Here is a 7,956-nt window from a genome sequence, read left to right as displayed (position 1 = left end):
TTTACTGAAGAAAAAGTAATACAAACAATGCCAACTCACTTGGATAAATTTTTTGAACCAGTCACCAGGCCCCTTGTTAAGGAACATGGTTTTCACAGTTCTGAAATTAATATTAAAGTAAAAAGTGCTGCTGCAAAGTAATTTCTAAAATGTCGAGATATTTTGGAACCCACAGAGTCTGATATGTTGCTTGTATTTATAAAGACATACAGACACAGCCCTCACAAGTCATCTTGCTAGCCTTGGGATTGTATAAACATGAAAATTTCTGAAGGTATAGGATGTTGCTTATGGGGACTATTTTAAATAAAGAAATTGTTCCTTCTTTCACAAAAAGAGACAACATAAAGCTGTCTTCCTAACATTGGAGGAAGTTATTAGCCATGCACAGCAAAACTTCAGCTAGATAAAAGATTGTGAGGGAGATGTGGCCACAGACTTCTTTTAACCTGAGGAGTTAAAAAAAGTCAATGCCAATCAGGATGGGTTTTAATTAATTTGTGCAGCTACTAAAAAAAAAAGAGAAGGAAAGAAGGAAACACTACTAGCAAATTTTTCATGGGTCTTAAGTTACGCCAATTAAGTAGAAGCTCCTTACATCTGTGGTATTTAGACATGCAGTTGTTGGGGGGGATAAAGTGAGAGATGTGTTCTTTTAGATTTTTGAAGGTTTTCTGTTTGTTTCTTCAACTGCTTTATATACTAGCCTGCTCAGCTGTGCCTGTACTAGCAAATGAGAATGAGAAGGTTCTCTTCCAGAGAAGAAAAAGAAGTATTTTAGATGTGGCTTTTGATCATTGTAGTTCTGAAGAGTGTGTCAGACCTAAACCAGGTAATCTTGCAGTAAAGGGAAGCTCATCCTTGAAGGTCATTATTTCCTAGTCATTGCAAAAGCCAGTCCACTTAATTTTTTTTAAAGCTGAGAATTGCACAGATAATACAGATCTGCACCATATGTTAATGTGCCTTTGTTTCAGTATTGTAAAAGAAGATTGAACTGATCTTGCTAGCAGGGTAGCAACAGTTCTAGCAAATTATCCAACCTCCGGAGGACTATTTTGGCAGCAGTCTTAATTGGAGCTGTCATCTCAGTGCTGTCATTGTATAGCTGTGTTTTAGCAGTTGTTTCTTTTCCAGTCCACCACATTCAGTTCTCTGGCCATCAGAGTGCACATTGGGATCAGTCAGGAACTTTCAGTACCAGGAATTGTTTGATGTAGCCCTTATTACAGCCTAGATGCTGAACCAGGGAGGCCTTTGTCAGACCCTGTAGGTGGGACGTCACTTTCTGAAGCTTCAGTCTCAGTTTTGTCTTCCAGCTGGATGCTACATCCAAGGTAACTTAATTCCACATTGTAATCTAAATGCTCCTGAGGTTTTTTTTTGAGATGAATTAATGGCATATGGTGTTTTTGCACTGCAGAAGCATCCCCGGTGATTTATGTAACGTGAAGCTTAAAAAAAATGCTATTTTACTGAAGAAATACATGGTATTTCCACTGTTTCACTGTTTCTACCGGACATAGTTCAGGGTTTAAAGCTACACATTTACTTTTGGTCTCTCTTGTACTGTGTAAGAAAACATTGCAGCACAGTAGAAAAATATAATATCTACTGACTTCATGATTACACATAGAAAAAAAGTTATACTTAGATCTATTGGAAAATTGTTTGCAGTCTTATTTTAAGGCTTATTTTAATTGCTGCTACAAAGTAAACACAGGCTATATCTCTTAAATCAAGTACATTTAAAAAGTGAATGTTTTATTTCTGATAGCTCTGTTAGTTAAATCTACCAAGTCTTATGCTTTCATTTGGAATCACATATAAATTGATTTTCTAGACTTATGAGAGCGTATTTAGTACTTACAACTTTCAAAAGCATCATGCTCTGCCAGCCTGTCTTGTTCTCACAGCTAGCAGGACACTGAACACCTTTGTAAATAAGAATTTAAAAATAAAAAAGGGAAGGGAAGGACAAACAAGAAGAGACAGGCTACCTTTAAAATGTCATGGTTTACGAAAACTTTCATTCACTCATTTGTAGTCATGGAACTGTTTCCACTTCTTTTGAGTTTGTATTTCTGGAAAAATATATTCCCCTATGTAAAAATAATGAAGTAATCCTGTTAAATTTACAGGCAAAGGTCCAACCTTATTTAGTGAGCTCAGTGTAAGATTACTGCTGGTGAAGATGGAAGTGGTCTGCATTGTAGTTACATGATTTCCAGGACTTTTCACCAAACTAAGCAGTTTTCCAGGATATGTTTCTCATCCTGCATATATATTTATATACATCTAACATTGCCTACACTAATATTCATGACAACTTCATTGACTTACTTTTATGTAAATGCAGGACCTCTGAATCACCCAGAGTGTGCTGCAGTCATGTACTGCAATGTAGTTAACATTGATTCTGCGGTGTTGAGTGTTTTGTGACAACGTTACACCCCAGTTTATCACGGAATTTCCAATAGCAAGAAAAGGTCTGGATGACTAGTTACAAAACACTGATGTAGATACTGGGCAGTTCATATGGTGAATCTGTATCTACATGCCCACAAAATATTAATCTCTAATCTGCCTGTGAAGTCTTGTCATCTCACATTAATACACAAACAAGGCAGTAGGGTTGGGAAGGTGTTAGAAAATCACAGGTCAGCTGTGATTGCACGGGGATGCTTCTATTTATCTATTCACCCATCCCATCTATTTATAGAGAACAAATTGTGTTTAAAATGGTGGATGCAGGTCAGAAACTGTAATAATCAAAATCAGAAGGCATCTTTCTTTATTTGCAATGTAATTGTGATCAAAGCAACTTTCTTTGACTCAGATTTCTTATTTTTCATCACTGATGTCTAGTTATTTAGGCATCTATTCCTATGCAGTTACTGTATTATAACTATGTGAAATAAGTATAATCATACGTTTGTTATTGTTTGTTATTAATAATTATTAATATAGTAATATAATATTATTATGCTAATTATAAGTATGTGCAATACATATAGTGTTGAAACAGGTACCTAAAACTTTTCCTAAAATCCTTATCAATACAAACCCCACAAAATTACTCACCCAAAAAGAAACCAAATGCTTTTACCACACACACACACACACACACACACACAAAAAAAAGCATTAAAGAAAAGTAATTTGAATTCATGAGAAATGTATATTCATGATAACTTTTCACAAACAACTACTCACCCAAGGATTAATTAAGAAAAATCATTCTGAATAAAAACCAAATGTGTGAAAGTGACAATCTGTTCCTGGACAAACCTTGAGCAGAAAAAAGAAATAAGCAAGTTAGCTAATTATAGTATTCATTATGAATTATTCATTCAGATGAAAATATTGTATCTTTTTTTAAAAGTTTTTTTTTTTTGTAGTAGATATTAAGTTTCTCTAAGGCTGATTTAAATAGTATGATTACAATATCTCTAGTTTCGGAAGAACCCTCAATCCCAATTACAACCAGGGCTAATTACTGTTAGGTAGACAATAATTGTTTTGCTTCACTGTCTTGGACAAATTCACATTTATTGCTGTGTTTTTATAAGCTGAAAAGATGCTAAGACAGTTTTCATTTTTCAGTTAAAAGAATCATTGCATATTGGTGATATAAAAGGAATTAAAGAAGAACATCTTATACTTTCTGCAATAAGCAGTCACATATTAGGGACCCTAACCCTGCACACAGATGTCTAGATCACACTTATATTAGTGTTTTAATTCAAATAACAAGTAAATATTTTAGGCTAATGACATTTCTTCAAATATCTGAATTTATCAATTTCCTTTTATTTCAGTGTTTATCATTATATTCTCTGTTCTTCTCAGCAGCTTGTTCAGACCCTCAGAAGTTATTCATTTCTGCATGTGTTGGTAAACAGCAACATTTCTGTTCAGCTATAGTTCCACCGTTCTTTACTTATGAATTTCTGACTAATTGTATTGGCTACATATTTTACCTTTTTACCTTGCAAGGTAAGATCATAATTTTGCAAGGCAAAAAGGCATTTGCCTTTTGCAAGGCTAGATCATAATCTTGCCTTGTCTTGCCTTTCTTGGCAGATATTCCCACCTTGTGTTAAAATTTATGTTAAAATTTCCATCTAGCTGCCCTCTGGCTCTCTTCCTTGTATCCTTCTGTGGTACTGTAATGGAATCTTTGTTCCTTTTATTATGGTGATTGTAGTACTTCATTCTTGCCTGTGCCTCTGTTTGGAAGATTTGCCCACTAGAGTTTTCATTTTACGGACTGCTTTTGAGCCGGCTAAGAAGGATCTGTTCAATTTTGCAATCATTTTGATACACAAATAAGAATAACCTGAATGATATTGATACCGAACTTCATGCCAGGTTTAAACAAGATTTAATAGGGGCTTGTTCACATGACATATATTTGTTCAAGCCTCTAGAAATACTGATAAGTAGAACAATCGTGGCTTAATATGCAAAGCACATGCACAGTATCTTTGAGTCTCATATTACCAGAAGTATCTGGAAGTAATATGTCCAGAAGGCAGAAAAATTTGTGTATACAATGTTGGAAAAGGTTTCAGAAGCAAGATGGAGTATGGACAGAACAAAACAAAGTATAATACTAAGTTAACTAAAATTTTATTTACAGTTCCCTTTTTAAAATTCTGATCTTTGAGGGCCTGTTCTGAGTTATACGGGATTTCAGCAGAATCTCCTATAATGACAGGTCTTTAAGAAAACCATTTTTGACAGATATTTTTATTCTTTGTTTACTACTACTGAAGAGAAAAATAGCTGCAGGTTGAATAGAATGTGTAGGGGCTGGAGACAGATACAAAACTGCTTATTATAATTCTCCGAATTCCAAAGAAAATTCTTTTGATGAACTTGTTTTGATTCTGAATGATCATAACTGTATTTTTACCATTTTTACTACAAACTACTGAACTCAAGTCTAATGCGAAAATGATTGTAGAAGCTGTCACGTTTAACTGTTTTTATGGTATATGTAACAGGTAGTTGTTCTCAAAGGATTGTTCATAGAATCATAAAATATCTTGAGTTGAAAGGGATCCACTAAGTTCGTGCAGTCCAACTCCTGGCTCCACACAAAACCACCCAAAAATCAGACCATGCATCTGAGAACGTTGTCCGAATGCTTCTTTAACTCTGACAGGCTTGGTGCCGTGACCACTGCCTTGGGGAGCCTGTCCCAGTGCCCGACCACTCTCTGGGTGCAGAACCTTCCCCTAACACCCAGCCTGACCCTCCCCTGTCCCAGCTCCATGCCGTTCCCTCGGGTCCTGTCGCTGTCCCCAGAGAGCAGAGCTCAGCGCCTGCCCCTCCGCTCCCCTTGTGAGGGAGCTGCAGGCCGCCATGAGGCCTCCCCTCAGCCTGCTCTGCTCTGGGCTGAACAAACCACGGGGCCTCAGCCGCTCCTCATACATCTTGCCCTCTAGAACCTTCACCATCTTCGTAGCCCTCCTTTAGAAACTCTCTGATAGCTTTATGTCCTTCTTATATTGTAGTGCACACCATACTCGAGGTGAGGCTGCACCAGCGCAGAGCAGAGCAGGACAATCCCTTCCCTCGCCCAGCTGGCAGTGCTGGGCCTGAGGCACCCCAGGGTACGGTTGGCCCTCCTGGCTGCCAGGGCACGCTGCTGGCTCATGTTTAACTTGCCTCTCATCCCCCAGTCTGTATGTACAGCCAGGGTTGCCTCTTCCCAGGTACAGAATCCAACACTTGATCTTGTTAAATTTCATATATTTGGCAATTGCCCAGCTCTCCAATTATATATTATATATATTTATATAATATATATATTATATATTTAATGAGAAATGGCAAATTGGGTGTCGTATGTTGTAATATTATGTAAATTATCTGAATACATAAGACAAAACATAATTCTTGGCTGAAAGCAAGTCTGATACAAGTATACCAATGGATTATAATGGAACCATTATGATACATCACAAATTTTATAAAGATTGGCTATGGAATTCCATATCACCATTGATTCTGGATAGTTGTACTTTGTCTAGGATTACTATTTTTCTCCTAATCAATACAAAAATTCTATAGCTCATCTCAGTATCTCACAGTTATGAGAACTTATACACATTTGGAAGTATAATAAATGAGATAGCTGGTACCGTCATTACTCATACGAAAAGGGAAAGGGTATGTCTTTTTCTTTTTGCCCTAGATGACTGGTGGTGTTTTCTAGCATTGAGGAGTCATATTTCTTACAGATATCTTTCCTCTGAATGTTTTTGCTTATATCTCATTACAAAAGTTAGCAGCCTAAGATCAATCAAGCTGAAATCCAGACAACAGTATACTGTGGTATCTTAATATTAGTGTGCAGTATCACTTTCTGTGGATTAGATTACCTCCTAAGAGTACAGTGGCAAATGTCACTTTTACACAAAACTCAGAAAACTACGGTGAAGACTATAGTACCTTTGCAGGAAGGAATATCTTGTCTCTGGAAAAACTGATTTCTAGACTGTTTCCAACTACTTCACTGAGGTACATTTTTTTTCTCTTTTCTTTCTGAAATAAAGAAAAAAATACTGAATCCATCCAGGAAATGTTTATAACTCTACTTCAGAGTTATTAATGCATTGCAGTTGCACTTAATACATCAAATCCTTACACTTTTTCAGGATTTTAATTAATTTATTTCTTCCCTTTTTTCTTAAAGTGCAAGTGTAAGTAAAGCATGCTTGCTGAGTTATTCATAGTTCTTGGACATGGTGTATAGATATACACAGATCTAACAGTGTATGGATATATATGAACACATTTCTGTCCTGAAGAGCTTACAATCTGAACAGAGAAGACAGGATAACAGAATAAAATAATACTTATCTCATGTTTATAATTACCAAACTGATGCATAGAGAATTGCTACCAGAAATTGCCAGTAGTAAGCCTGAGGAAAAACTTGATCTCCTGCATACCATCGTGCTTAACTACCTTCCTTTCAGCTGTTAAGTTTATTCATTCTGTGGGTCAACGCAGCCATGAAACTACTATTTCAAAATAGTCAGTAAAGTCTGCTAATCTGCATGGATATGTAATTCATCACTGTTACTGGATTATTCAGCCTGAAAGGCAGACCTTGATTAGAAATTATTTCTTGCAAATGTCGCTGATGGATTTTTATTGCTTTAAATGAATGGACAAAAATGCTATTTTTATCTCTGAATGGTACCCACAGAACCTACATTTGTGTGACAAGGACAGCACTTCTCCATAGTAGCTGAGAAATCTTTTAACAGAAACATCAGTGTGATAGTCTTACATACTATAAAGTTGATTATTTACATGAGCAAAACACCCACCATATTCACTGATGAACTGTGGTGTATTCACTTCCATGAACTACAGGACTGTGCTTGTATTGATGGATTAGAACTGAACACTTTTCCTTAATAAATTTCAGCAAATCTTTGATTTGATACAGCTTGTTTTGAAAAGCAGTGCTTTTGGCACTGAGAAAAAAAAATAGGTCACAGCTCATCTACATTCCAAAATGCAGTTAACTGATATTTTAATTCCTGTAGCAACAACTTTGGAAATGAAACATTAAAAGGACAATGAGTTTAACATTATGTAAGTATGAGAAGGCAGGCACAAAGAATTAGGTTGAAAATATATTTAATTCTAGGAGTAGTTAAAATTATTTCTTCAGTTATATCTCACTTTCCCTTTAAATGTAGGTGCAGACAAATGTTTAAAAAGGGCTTACAGCACAGTTAGAACAGAGGAGAATACAATCTTTGTCCAGTCAAAGAGGGGAAATACTAATTTAACATTCTATCAGATGCACTGGTGTGGATTTATCTAAAGCGCTTACCTTGCCCTTTTAACAGAGATCACCACCATCTCAATAGTTACAGCAGAATAGCGTGTTTTTCAGCTGCCACACTTTGACATATTAGTAAA

At 36.1% G+C, this 7,956-nt stretch overlaps 1 long non-coding RNA gene across 1 annotated transcript; it reads right to left on the bottom strand.

Annotated features, from left to right (window-relative positions):
* Positions 1-646: 646 nt before the first annotated feature.
* Positions 647-6,967, bottom strand: LOC125184590 (uncharacterized). Its single transcript, XR_007168859.2, has 3 exons — positions 6,466-6,967; positions 3,217-3,291; positions 647-1,935 (listed from the first exon to the last, which is right to left on the bottom strand). It is a non-coding gene; the product is annotated as an uncharacterized lncRNA (long non-coding RNA).
* Between the last annotated feature and the right edge of the window lie 989 nt (positions 6,968-7,956).

Source organism: Anser cygnoides, chromosome 4 (genome assembly GCF_040182565.1).
Source record: "Anser cygnoides isolate HZ-2024a breed goose chromosome 4, Taihu_goose_T2T_genome, whole genome shotgun sequence".
In the NCBI taxonomy this organism is placed as follows: domain Eukaryota; kingdom Metazoa; phylum Chordata; class Aves; order Anseriformes; family Anatidae; genus Anser; species Anser cygnoides.
Note: the sequence above shows the minus strand (reverse complement) of the source record. Positions and strands in the feature narration are given on the sequence as shown.